This window comes from Papaver somniferum, chromosome 1 (genome assembly GCF_003573695.1).
Source record: "Papaver somniferum cultivar HN1 chromosome 1, ASM357369v1, whole genome shotgun sequence".
Classification (NCBI taxonomy): Eukaryota; Viridiplantae; Streptophyta; class Magnoliopsida; order Ranunculales; family Papaveraceae; genus Papaver; species Papaver somniferum.
Genome location: NC_039358.1, coordinates 35,600,283 through 35,615,467, shown reverse-complemented (window position 1 = coordinate 35,615,467; position 15,185 = coordinate 35,600,283).

The window sequence follows — 15,185 nt, the reverse complement described above, 5'->3', positions numbered from 1 at the left end:
TTTCCAAATGTTTCCCTAAAAACCAAAATTTTTCTTTTTCCCATCAAAACCAAATGTCTCCCGACAAAACCAAATGTCTCCCAAAAAGTCCAATCCCATTAAAAACCAAATTTTCTTGTAGATAATGTGTTAGTTTTATTTCCTTGTGTATATATTTTGTGCTCATCCATTGTGACTCCTAATATGATAGATTTTTTCCTTGAATAACGGAGTTTTAATCGAGCTTTCGCCGTACAATCGGGTATTCTCTCTCCTTTTACTCTACTCAGCATGTTCCTCTTCATATATTGTTTTATAATTGTTTCCATATTTTGAAACATTGAGGACAATGTTTAGTTTAGGTTTGGGGGTATAGAGTAGATACCACGATAATATGCCATAATTGAAAACAAAACTCCATCTTTTTGAAAAAATTGAAAAATAAAAATTAAAAATTAAAAAATCATAAAAATGGAGCTCATTTACCTTGAAATGTTGACTCTTGTGCAAATATGTATTTTTATTAGGAGTCTTAGTCTAGATATTTAGGCACCCTGATTCTAGCACAATTCACATAGTGATAAGAAATTTGCACGCGCACGATCTACCAATACATGTATAGCCTCGATCTTCAAGGTGTTTGATAGGAAGTTACGATTTCCAATCACTTTAGAATACTGAACGAAACTTGACTAGCTTGTTCTTTGGTTGGTTGGGATAGAAGGTGGAGGTTACATTAAGAAAGACAACCATCGAATTTAACTGGGTGCATCAAAAAGGGCTACCTCTTGCAAAGTGTCATGTAATTTTTTGTTTCTTTTTGTTATGTATCAAAAGAGCTACCATATGTAAAAATCAATTTCAAGTGTTTCCTTATCCAAAAAAAAAAAAAAAAAAAAAAAAAAAAAAAAAAAAAAAACGATGTATATATTCAGAAAAAAAATATATATATATCAGAAAAATACAAAAAAAATCAAGTATTTATCAATTCCATCATCTCTTGTTCCAAAAATAAAAAGAGAATAGTCAATGTAAATAAGAGTCATGTAAATAGTCATTTTGTTGTTTCATTGTAATAAGCAAGGAAGGGTGTATGTCATTGATGTACAACGCGAGTAATTGTGAAATACCTCCAACTCATTCACAATTCTCGTAAAGTCCGGACAGCTAGCTAGATTTCGACCTTGGTTCTTAGCCTGAGAAACTATCTCTTGGTGATTAGTAGTCATAACTTCATATCTTTCTTTACACATGTGTAGATACACTTTACACTCTTATCACATGTCTTTTTTTTGTTATCAGTGCTAGGATTGTGCCTTTGATAGCTAGATTGACATCTCCATTTTGCTGTGAGCTTAAACTGACTTGCACATGTCACATTTGATGGAATCTGAGCTTATATTTTGACCTAGAACTTTGTAGGTACGTTCTAAGCAAACCTTCACGAGACTTCAACTCGTCCACTAGGGACACTTAGTGGTTTAAAAGGCTTAGTGCATACGCTAAATGCATTCGAGAGACCAGCGACAGTGGTATAGGTAGGATTTCCTTAGTTTTGTTTTACTTGAGGACAAGTAAAATTCAGGTTTGGGGGTATTTGATGAGTGCCAAATAATGTATATTTTTATCCCTTTTTGTTGGCATTTAACTCATCTTTTGTGCAGTAATTCTACATTTTATCCCATATTCTGTATTTTCATTGTTTTCAAGAATAAATATTTTTCTTACTTAATTTTGCATTTTTAGGTAATAAATAAAGTTTGGATGAATAGCAGAGCGGAAAAGAGCAGAAAAGTAGTGAAAAGCCGGGAGGAATTACACAAGGAAGCCGCGAAGAATGTTGTGCACAAGACCAAAAGGCTAGAAGTGGGCTTGAAGAAGAAGAATTGTCCTTAAAGAAGATATGGGCTTGGCATACCCAACGCCCAAAACCCTTACTCAAACACATTTCCACTATCCAAGCCCGTCTCGGATTTCAGCCGTCAGATCGAAGCATTTCAGCATCCTACGGTCGCTCCATCATCGCACATCAAACTCCGAAGGCCCCGCTTTACATCGCAACGCCCATCTCCATCTTGGGTCGTCCGTTTTGCTACATCCCTTCATCCGACGGTCGCTCCACGCTTACCTCCGTATCGCCGTTGGATCCACCTACCATCTTCCCATCCATCGCTCCTTGTCACAGATCATCAAACCTCGCTATCCCTGCTTCACACCCTAGTCACCGAACCCTATTACCCAACCAAACGGACCCTTCTTCTCCATCGGGTTCTTCCTCTCTTCTTCCCAAATTCTCTGCAACTCTGCCATCTCCATCACCACCATCTCTTCCATCTCCACCTCGAACACCACCACTACCACCTTCCCCCGACAAACTCAGGACTCAATAACCACCCTTGTCTCTTCCTTTCTCATCTGTAGCATCGAGCCCTGATGCTACAAACTCGACAGTGAGAGAAGCTAGGGTTCACAGACGTCTAGGGCTAGGCCAACAGCGCAACAAGAGCTAGAGGAGGAGCAGTAGAACAGCAAGTGGAAGCATGGGTCAGTGCTTAATTGCAGAGGAGACAACGAATTCAGAGGGTACGGTGAGTTTTCCCCAATTTCCCAAGAACCCTAATTTTATCAAATTTGGGGGAAAACATTTTAAACCCTAATTGAATGTTTTGGGTATAAATAGAGATGTAGGATGAGTGTAGACATCATCTCTGGGCTAGCCAGTGAACAATATTTGCAATCAATTTTCATTATCCAAATTCCTTTTTAGCTACAGTTGATTGTGTGCAATTTGTGTGTATGTTGTATCTTAATTTAGCTTATTTGATGAATGTTGTTGTTGTACTCATGACTAGCATGAGCTAATTCACTGCAACTAAGGCTCTGATGAAGCCTAGTGCACTGTTAGATGATGCATGGTTAGGATAGTTTTCTTGATGCCTGTTTTGCTTGAGCAATGGGAAGTACTCAGTGCTCTGGCATGCCTGTGATTGATTGTGCTGTCAAAAGACAGTCAATGCTAGGGGCATATCAGTGAGCAAGCTGATTTTCCTCCCATTCTAGATGTATGCATAGGATTTTCAACTCAACCTAGATTGCATTGCTTGATTAGGGCACAAGGTGGATTCAATTGCCTTAGTAACTTCACACAGTTCTGCATCTTTTTCCTTTTCTGTCACTGTTGCTCAATACCTTTGCCTTAGGCTGCTGCCTTTGTTTCACTATCACTGTCACCATAGTTACTGCCCTTAGCTCACTGTAAACTTTATCTAGGAAGACTTCATCACACTCACCACTCCCTGTGGACAAACCCCTACTCATCCCTATACTATAAAACTTGGCCTTGTATACTTGCAAGTTTTGTGTGCAACCCCAATTTCGCCACCACCGTACCAGACGGGGGATGAACCGTTGAAGTCGACTCGGGCCACGACTCCTATGTCGTGTACGAACCCGAGGGGCCGAGACGATATAGTAATCGTCGTCCTTCCCTGCACACAGTTTATATAATATTTTTTTTTTTAATAATACCCTTCCGTAGGGTTAAAAAAAAAAAAAAAAGTCCAATTGTTTAAAGTCCAAAGTCCAAAGTAAATAAAAAAAAATTAAAATTACAGTTTTCCTCACACACTCTAAAAAAAATTAAAAATTAAAAATTAAATCCTAAAATTGTCCTTTTTTCTTCTCTTTTCGCTTTAAGCTTTAAGCTTTTTCCTCTCCAAGTCCTTAGTGCTCCACTTCGAAACTGTAAATCAAAGAAAAAAAGACAAAGTAAAAAGGAACAAATAATAAACCTAAAAAAAATAATAAACCTAAAAAAAATAAAAATAAATCTATATACAAGTCCCCGGCAGCGGCGCCATTTTGTTATAGTATTTTAATGCGGTAAATAAGAATTCGTTGCTCGGACTTGAATAGATTTAAAAACAAAAATATATACAAAATTGTCACAGGATCAAGAGATACTAGGACTCGGGATTTCACCAATTCTTATACTCATGCGATTCATGTATTTATTCTAAACAGTTATAGCTTCTAAACATCGACTCTTTATTTGCCAAAATAGATTTTAAAAATATTAAGTGTAAATCTTAAGCATGGCCTATCAAAAGGATTAGTCCCAAGCATAAACCATCAAATGAAATCACAAATAATTAAGAAAAATCATAATTCAATTCATAATAATGCAAATAGTCATAAAAGAATTAAATAAAATTACCACATGCATGAAAAATGGATTCCTCCATCATCCCAGTATTGTGGTTTAGCTCCTCATATTAATCACTTGCTCAAAATACATGTTTATATCTCAAAAAGTTGATTAAAAGAGTGAAAAGAATGAAAACAGTGATTTTGCGACCAATAGACGGCGTCCAGAAAAGAACGATAAAATACCACTGCTGTTGACGCTGCGAAAATAAGACTGCTGTTGACGCTTTCCTTTACGACCCACGGCCGCTAGTCTTTCCTCTATTCAAATAACGACTGTCTTTGCAGGTGTGTTCTTCGTGTTCTTCGAGCTTTGTTAATGGCAGCAGCAGCAGCAGGTACAATTCCTGCAACTCTCCTGCGCCTCTCTGCTGGCCTCCCAAGCTTACCCAAACTCTCGACATCCCTTCTACTCGACCCAAGGAGTTAATTTATACCCAACAGCAGCATTTAATCCCTCGCAATAACTCCATATAATCCTTCATTATTCGGTTTAAAGAAAAATATTCTAAAAATATTTTCTTCCCTGTTTTGTTTGATCACGCGTCTGCAGCTGAAAAATCACCTTAATCGTCTTCTAAACGGTCCAAAAGTGTGCTAGAGTCCTCCATGCATCATCATAACACGTCCGAATCCCTCAAAAATCCTCTCAAACCCGTGACTGCCCTGTTCTCTGATGATGACTTGTTTAGCCGATTCTAGCCAAATTCGATCGACCAGAACGCTTGCAATAGGTTTATATATATCTTAGGAACAATCTCACCAAGTTTCAGCCATTTAATCACCCTAAAACACCTTCAAAATTGGATCGAAAATTCTGCCAGTTGAAAGGAAGCTTTTCCCGCCAATTTTGATTTTTCAAATAAAGAAGATGACCTCCCCCTAATCATGTACGGGTGTCCCTTTAGAAATTTGGGCTGAAATAGTAATTCTTGGGTGGAAATAGTAATTTTTCTGGGTTCCTCCGGGACATTTCTGGGACGTTTCCGGTGCATTTCTGGGGTGCCTTTAATACTTTATCCTGGGGTGTAAATCATCACTTTTTGAGCAACTCTTTCCATACAAGGGTATTTTCTCCAAAAACACCTAAACAAACATAAAAACACAATATTAGTACAAAAATAGAGTTCCAACAATACAGACATTGAAGACAAATTAGACACAAAAATGTGTCTATCAAATACCCCCAAACTTACTATTTTCTAGTCCTCGAGCAAATTTATTCTTGAAAAGTGACCGAGTTAATCTCGGGTGGGTTTATCAGAGGTGTACCCACAAAAACCAATACTCCAGACCCTAACTATTTACGCAAAATCTTGGAAAGCACTAAAGAACCTCCTTGGGTGGCATACTTATTAATTATAGGAGGAAGTACCCTGATGCGAAATTCCAATTATTGTACACGAGTTTTCACTCAAGCATACTAAAATTCATATAAGTGACAGAGCTCTACTAAGATAGTTTCACGATGGACATCATACTCGGAGTCAGACTAATCACATGAAAAGATTAAGAAGATGGAAAAAGAAAAAAGTAGATGGTTGAAAAGTGAACGATGTTTCCCATATCTGTCTGAAGGCCACTGCCAGAATGAACCTATCCTAATGAACTGAGATACCGGTCTGACTAATATCAACACAACTGGCATATACAAGGGAACCAGTGGTCAATAACTTAAATCTAGATCAACAAACTGGCAAATACAAGGGAACCAGCAGTTGACTACACATAACAATAACCTTTTTTTTTTTTTTTTAACAGCATGAATAGATATTTTTGATCCAAGCGCATGCTTCTTGTCAGCAGATTACACGATAGTTCCCATGGGTCCTGTATTCCACGCTTGCTTAGGCGACGGAAACAGGGAGAACACACGCATATTGCTATCCAAGTGTTAATACTTATTCCGATTGGTCTAACTGGTACAGTCTTTTTTTTTTTTTGGAAAAGGTAACTCTTTCACTCTATTTCACCCTAGCAAAGGTAACAACTTGAATCGTGTTCCCCACCAAATCACTTGAAACAAAAGAAAACTAAAAATAGAAAGTGAAAAGGACTCGACAAGATATGGCGAAACTATCATGTTAATTCTAACACCTGAGCTCTGTCCTTTTATGAATAGACTCTATAGATGTTTCCATCTAGTCAGATTGGTTCCTCAGCTCCTAAAACAAAAATGTTTCCATCCACTTAGATTGGTTAGTGCTATCCTTAATAGGCGTAAACTTCTAGGCACTGGGGTTTATTTATTGCAACTAAAAAGTTTCTCCCATACCCCCAAACTTAAATCTAACATTGTCCTCAATGTTCTAAAGATAAAATTAAAAACATGAACAAGGAGAAACGGTTACTATTTGAAGTAAAAGAGTTAAGGAAGGATATTACCGTGTTGCGTGAGATTGGGTTACCTCCCAAGAAGTGCTAAGTTTAAAGTCTTCAGCCAGACTTAGGAAAGGATTAGTCAACTCGAACCATAAAGTAACAGTCGAAATAACTGTGGGTCTTTAAAACCAAAAAGAGCTGACAAAAGGAAACTACAGTGAACCAACGAAATGAACATGTACTCCATACCCTTATATAGTTTCCTGATGAAGATACCTATGTCCCATTGTGGTTCAGGTTCAGGTTCTATGAAAGGATCTTGATAGAAAATTTTCATTGGATGCACTTTCTCATAGCTAAGATCCAACAGTTCAGGTTTAAAAGTCTGGAAAAACTCAATTAAAAATAATAACAACCTGAATAAATGGGGATCCTTAAAGTCAATCAGATTTGACTTACACAGCTGACCACAAAGAGAGTGGTGGTCTTCCTTAAACAGATGTGTCGACCCTAATCTCCTAAAGTAATTAGGTTTAGTCTCACAACTTAATATTCGACACATTTGGAATATAAACGTTCCCACAGTTGGAAGAAAACTATTTGGTGGGAAAACAAATTCAATCTGGGGATCATAGTCTGGGCAAACCACATCAACCAGAGGATGGGTTTCTAACGACTGAACTTCTTCATGGACATCATTAGGTTCGGGAAAACGAGTATGAAGGTAATCTTGTAAAATGGTTGAGGCACATATGTCAAGTCCCAAGTGAGGGACCTTTCTAAGAGTTAAAGGTAAGGCACTAGGGAAGTGATAATCACCCCCAAACTTAGAGTTTTCAGTGTCTTTAGATAGATCTCTAATTATTTCTTGAATTTCCGTATCTTCAGAGTCCTTAAAATATTCAAGAGATTCTTCTAAGTTATTATCAGGTAGTGCATCTTTACTCATCTCTACGGGTCTATCTTCTTCTTCCAAGACTATTGTTTCTAAGTCGCTAGACTCTAAAATAGTATTTTCGAAATGAACCCGTTCCTCTAGACCATCCGGTTCCTGAAAAAGGTCAATTGCTTTCTCTGAGTTATAATCAGGTGGTTCATCCTCTAAATTATTTTGAGGTATACTAGCTATATGAATTATATTTTTCATATCCTCTATGGTCATCCCTAGAGTTTCCTTATTGTGTTGAAGCACGGTTACTGGCCTAATCTCATGATCACTATCCAAATCGGAAGTTATACGCAAAATCTCAGATGGGCCTACAAATGCATAATTGGGGTCCAACTTAGGAGGATCTTTAGGCTCTTCGAAATAAGGGCTTAAGGTAGATTCGGTATCTAGTAATGGTTCAAACCTAGATTTCCATCTTTCAGTATCTAACATAGGAATAGAATCCAACAGAGCATTTACTTGTTCAATGTTGCTATCATCGTCGAAATCCATGCTAAAACGGGCTAGACAACTCTCTAATGGATCTTCCGATTCGGTGTTTGGTACAGACTTCGGAACTAAGGTTCGTATCATGTTGACCTCTTCAATGCACGTGTCATCTAGCTCAGAATGTAGCTTATTGACATTAAAAATATTCAACTCAATAGTCATATTACCAAAAGATAGATTCATAATACCATTTCGACAGTTTATGATCGCATTAGACGTGGCTAAAAACGGGCGACCTAAAATCACTGGTATTTGGTTTTCTGGGTCAGGGACAGGTTGGGTATCTAGGATAATAAAATCCACTGGATAAATAAACTTGTCAACCTCTATGAGAACATCCTCGATCACATCACGAGGAACTTTAACGGACCTATCATCTAACTGAAGTGTTATCTGGGTAGGTTTCATCTCACCAAGTCCTAGCTTAAGGTACACATGGTACGGAAGTAAGTTCACACTGGCTCCTAAGTCAAGCAACGCCTTCTCAACACGGTATTTACCTATTGTACAAGCAATGGTAGGGGACCCTGGGTCTTTATACTTAGGAGTAGTGGTATTCTGAATAATAGAACTCACATGACTAGCTATGAAGGCTTTCTTCTGGACACTGAGCTTACGCTTTCGCGTACACAAGTCCTTAAGGAACTTGGCATAAGAGGGAATCTGCCTAATTGCATCTAATAATGGAAGGTTGATATTAACCTGCTTAAAAAACTCCAATATATCATTAAAGTTGGACTCGCTCTTAGTCGGAACTAGCAGCTGGGGGAACGGGGCTCTGGGAACAAAGCCGGGCTCATCAGGACCCTCATTAGTCTCTTTGGAGACTCTATCAGTCTCCTCATTTTCTGGCTCATAAGGGTGAACTACAGCATGTTCACTTTCAGGTATGTCGACCTTATTATCAACTTTCTTTCCACTCCTAAGGGTTGTAACAGAGTTCACATGATTGTACGATTTGTCTCCTCTAGGGTTAGGATCATTATGACTAGGGAACGTTCCTTATTCTCTCTCATTGATAAACTTAGCTATTTGGCCGACTTGAAGCTCTAATTTAGCAAAAGACTGGGCACTATTCTTAAAATTCTGTTTGGTTTCCTCTTGAAAATTACCCTGGCTTTTTACTAACATTTCCTGGCTTTGTGATAGCATCTCCTGGCTCTTTCTTAATATACTAAGGGTTTCCTCTAAGCTAGTTATTCTATTCTCAGATGGGTTCTGGGTCTGACCTGAAGAGTTCTTAGTATAACCAAAACCTGGGGGAGGCTGAGAATTACTAGACTGGCCTTGATTCTGGCCCTTAGACCAAGAGAAATTGGGATGGTTTCTCCAACCAGGGTTGTAGGTCTCTGAGTAGGGGTCAAACTTCTGACGGTTTTCAAACCTAGCATTGTTATAGACAGCATGAGCTTGCTCTTCACTAACCTGACCTTCCTAGAGTGAGTTATCGGGCTCTATTCCACAACTAGAGACTTGAGAGGCTCTATTAGGTTCAACAAGAGACTTATTTTTAGATTGACCTATTTCCAATTCTTCTAACCTTCTAGATAAAGCAGCAAACTTAGCATCTGACGCAAAACTCGTATCTACCATATTGGTGCTACTTCTATTGACCAAGAGTCTTTTAGGGGGTTCAACACAAGACTCCCATTGTTGGGATTTTTCAGCGATAGCTCCTAAGAAGGTAAAAGCATCATCAGCATTTTTACTAGTGAACTCACCAGCGCACATAGACTCGACCATGGCTTTGGTCGAATAATCTAAACCATTATAAATAATCTCTACAAGTTTCATCTTATCAAATCCATGGTGAGGAATGGTTAAAGATTTTTTCGTGGTTATAGTAATGAAGGTTCGAACTCTAAGACTTGTGAAAGTGAAGGATTTTTAGATTTATATAAAATTATATACAAAAATATTGACAAATTGGTAGAGAGGTACTGAGACTAATGATTCGGCCAATATTCATAACATAGGGCTCAATGATTTATTCTCAACAATAATCGTTCAAAACATATATGGACTCTTATTTTGCCAAAGTAGATTCTCAAAACATTGATTGTAAATGTTAAGCATGGAACATCAAATCACCTAAGCTAAGCATGACCCATCTAATCAAATAACACCCAATTTAATCAAATCATATTTCAATTAATTTTTAATGCAAAAGTCTGAAAAAGAATTAATAAAATTACCCATGTATGAAGCTCGGCCTCCTCCGTCGTCCCAGTGTTGGGGTTTAACTCATCATAGTAAAAATGCTCTCAAAATAATTTATTATGGCTCAAAAATGGTTTACAAATGATGAGAAGAAGAGAAAATGGTGTAAAACTGTAATCTGCGACGCACAAAAAGCGTCACAGAATGAACGATAAAAGACAAGTGTTGCTGCTGTTTAGATTGCGCTGCGACCCACGGCTGTGCGTCTTAGACACTGTTCATAAACGACTGTCCTTGCGAGTCCGTTCTTCGTGTTCTTGGTATTCTTCATCAGCAGCAAAAGCAGCAACAGAGTTTCATCAACTCTTGATTTCTGCTTCTCTGGACCTCCTCTCGACAGACCCTCTACTCGACTCAAAGAACCTTTATATACTCACATGCGTCATCAAATCCCCCGCAATAACTCGTGAAAATCCTTCTTTACTCGGAATATTTTTTTTCTTATTTCGGAAAATAATTTCCAAAAATAACTTCTTCACGCTCTAAATCTCTTCCAACACGCTCCAAATCATGTTGTAATCACCCAGAGTGCTTCTGGAGCCATCAAACTCGATCGAAACACGTCCATAACTCTCCAAAACTCGTGTTTTTCTCCTCCCTGTACGTGTGTCTCTGTTTTGAGTTCGTGGATTCCCTAGCCAATTCTAGTCAAATTCGATCGGACTCGACACCCAAAATATCTTCCTTAGGATTAATCACATCTTCCTGCCAAGTTTTAGCCATTGAATCGATCCATAACCCCTTCATTTTGATGATCGAAACTCTGCCAGAACTGTTTAGAAATTTCCCGCCTTTTTCCAAAATATGAATTATGAGAAGAAAAGTGTCCTCCCCTAATCATGTACGGGTGTCCCTTTAGCAATTGGGGTGAAAATAGTAATTTTGGGGTGGAAATAGTAATTTTTCTGGGTTCCTCCGGTACATTTTTGTGACGCTTCCGGTGCATTTCTGAGGTGCCTCCGGTACATTATCTTGGGGTGTAAAACACTACTTTTCGAGCTCATTTCGCCGCAAAGGCTTATTTCTCCAAAAACATCTACAAAAACACAAAATAACACAATAAGTACTTAATCGAGTCTAACAATACAGAATATTGAGAACAAAATAGACACATAAATGCGTCTTTCAAGGACACTGGGATAGGAGATCATTGAATCTCTCTAAAAACCTATAAAGAGATTCTCCCTCTTGTTGTATACTAGCACTAATTTTCTGCCTAACAGCTGCAGTTTTATGCTTAGGGTAGAATTTCATATAGAAAGCAGCAATAAGTTCCTTCCATGTTTCAATGGATTCAGATGGTAGGTTGTTTAGCCAGGTCTTGGCTTTATCTCTCAAGGAAAAGGGAAACATCTTAAGTTTCAAGACCTCATCAGTAAGGTATTTTATTCTAATTGTCCCACAAATTTCCTCAAAGTCTCTAATATGAAAATAAGGGTTCTCATCATCCTTTCCTAAGTATATAGAGATCATCTGAAGAATACTAGGTTTTATCTCGAAATTAGCCGTAGTGGCTGGCAATTTAATGCACGAAGCTCGGTTGGACCTAGTTGGGAACATGTAATCTTTCAAAGTTGCCATCAGTGGCACAGCAGAAGTACTAGGGGTACATTACTCACGAAGATATAGGTTCTCAAAACTGAAGTTTCCAAAAACGGGGATCTCAAAAGAAGAGTCTTCGAACTCCCCGCTTCTACAAGAAGATCTTTTAGGCTCGTCACTAATCAAACGGCCAAAATTATCTTTTTTTCCAAGCACGCTCTGTAAAGGAATCGAGCGCTCTTGGCATACACAAACAAAAATCCTAAGGAAGGGAGGTTCTAAGAAAACACACAGCAGGCCGACTCCACCAAATCAAACCTAAAAATTTCTAGCAAACAAAAAGCATGATGGCTCCACTTAGATTGTTTCTAGACCAGCTTCTATTCCTTCGAAAAGGAATTCATTACAATCTGAGCAAATTCTATGGAATCAGTACGAGTCAAAGTGAGTTGAATAGAGGTGAGGGAAGCTCAGTGGAGCTTTGATACCCAAGGCCCCACCGGTATTCAAGGCGGCGTAGTCACGCATTCAACTCACAGAAACCATCTTGAACTTCGAAGTATGCTCAAAAGAGTAACCAATATTTTTCGAATGACTGTCCTATTAAGCTCGTTACCCTATAGGTCTCGTTCTATTCAAAATTTTAGGCTTAGGTTCGCGTTTGGTTTCGTTTTCTTAAGGCGGGCAAGAAGAAAACGGTGATGAAATCCGAACCCTTATCTTGTATGGCCAGTCCTTGCCCTTTACTAGGAATTTAAAGCAACTGGTTCAGTCCTCAACATATAATCACCTTAAGGCATACAGTAAACCCGCTTGCAGGAGATTCACGGGTGTTTCAAAAGACTTACCTCCCGTACCAGACGGGCGAAGAACCGCTGAAGTCGACTCGGGCCACGAATCCTATGTCGTGTACGAACCCGAGGGGCCGAGACGATATTGTAATCGTCGTTCTTCCCTGCAAACAGTTTGTATTTAAGGGTACCCTTTCGTAGGGTTTAAAAAAAAAATGTCCAAATGTCCAAAGTCCAAAGTAAAGTACAAAAATATTACAAAAATTTCCTAATACAATTCTAAAAAAAAATAAAAATTAAAAATAATAATAATAAAACTAAATCCTAAAAAATTATTTGTCTTCTTTTTTTCTTTTCTTTTAGCTTTGAGCTTTGTTCCAAGTCCTTAGTGTCCAATCTTCAAACCTCCAAATCAAAGACACAAACAAAGAAACGTAAAGAGGAACAAATGAAAATAATAAAAAATAATAAAAACATAAAAATTCTACCTAAGCAGAAATTCGCGTCGGCGGCGCCAAAAATTTGATGTTTTCCAAAAGTTGTAGTGATAGTGGTAAAAATGGGTTCTTTTCAGATTTGTGAAGGGAATAAATGTTTTAGATTTTTTAAAACTTAAGAATGTAGCAAAATTAAATAGCAAAGTGATGTGAAATTTTATGGACAAACAGGGATTTAAGATTCCACCATTCGACAATACTTATATGATCTAATATTTTTTTTTACTATGCAATTTAAATAATTGGTTTGATTCAAAATATTGCCAAAGGCAGATTTCCAAAATATCAAATGTTAATCACAAGTATAATGCATCAAGAGTCTAAAACTAAGCATGCATTATCAAGGGAAAACACTGTTGATTAATAAAAATCATTTAATTCATTTTTATCAATGCAAATAATCACATAAAAATATTGAATAAATTAATAAAATAGAGATTACCACATAATTATTGTGAGAATGGCTTCCTCTGTCACCCCTGGGATTGGGTTTAGCTACTCATGATGAAAAACCTCTCAAAATATTTCATTGATGCTCAAAAGTGTTTTACAATGAAGAGAAAGACAAGAAAATGATAGAAAACAGGATTCTGCGACCCACAGAAGGCGTCCAGAATCAACGATAGAGATGAAGTGCTGTTGTCGTTGGAAAACTATGACCCACGAACGACAGTCGTTGTCTTCGTTGGTAAACGACTGCCTTTGGTAGTCTTTTCTTCCTCTTCTTCTTCCTCCTCGAGCAGCAGCAGCAGCAGAACCAGAATCTCTGCAACTTCAGTTTTCTTGCTCTGTAGTGCTCTAAACCTCTCCCAATTCTCTCTCCCCTCTTCTATGAGTCCCCAACACTCTATATATACTCCAGAGGATCAAGAAGTCTCGCTATAACTCGATATAATTCCCTCTTAACTCGGTTTGATGAAAAAATATTCTGGGAATATTTTCTTCCTTGATTTAGCTTCTCACACGTAGATTTCCATCCTGGTCACTCTAGAAATGTTTATACACGACCCACAATGTTGTTAGAGCCCTCATGCATGAGCAGAACACGCTCAAATCTTCTCCAATCCCGTGTCCAACCCGTGTTTCCCTGTTTTGTATTCCGTGAATTATCCAGCTAATTCTGGCCAAATTTGATCGAACCAAAAGCCCAAAACGTGTTTGCTAGGACATATCACAACTTCCTACCAAAAATCAGCCATTGAATCGCCCTAGAACACGTTCAAAAATTCCAACAAAACATCTGCCAGTTGATAGTATTTTCTTTCCCGCCAATTTTTGGTTTTTTGAATTTGGGAAGAAGATTTCCTCCCCCTAACCAGAACTGGGGTGCGAATAGCAGCTTCCTTGGGGTGACCTGGGGGTGCCACTTAGTAATTAGGTTACCCCTTATCCAAAAGTGAGAGTCCGAATAACACTTGTCCTCCGGGGGTGCTCCGTGCAACTTTTCGAGCCGAATTTTCCAACAATAATTATTTTCCAAAAATACCTACAAACACACAAAACACCATTATAAGGACGAAAACAAGTACTAACAATACGAAACATTGAGGACAAATTAGACACATAAATGCGTCTATCAGGAAGCTATCCCATTGCGTGAAAGTTTCCCGGATGAGCAACTATTCTCAATTGCCTTTGGAGAACCATGGTATGCTGACATTGTGAATTACTTGGTGTCTAAACAAATCCAAAAGAACTTGTCTCGTGCTGAGAGGGACAAACTTAAGAGGTTAGGGAACCAATACATATGGGATGATCCATACTTATGGAAACAAGGTAGTGACCAAGTATTACGAAGGTGCGTTCCCGAATCCGAGTTTAATTCTATCTTGTCTTTTTGTCACTCCTGTGCTTGTGGAGGACATTTTGGGAGTAAGAGAACCGCTTACAAGGTACTTGAAAGCGGTTTCTATGGGCCAACCTTGTTTAAATATGCGTATACATTTTGTACAACTTGTGATAGGTGCCAAAGAACAGGCAATCTAGGTGCCCGAAATCAAATGCCACAAACTTTTATCCAATTTATTGAAGTTTTTGATGTATGGGGTATTGATTTTATGGGTCCTTTTGTCAACTATCATGTGAATTTTTATATCTTATTTGTTGTTGATTATGTCTCCAAATGGGTGGAAGCTAAGGCCACCCCGACTAATGATTCTAAAGTGGTGTCAGATTTTGTGCAAGCTAATA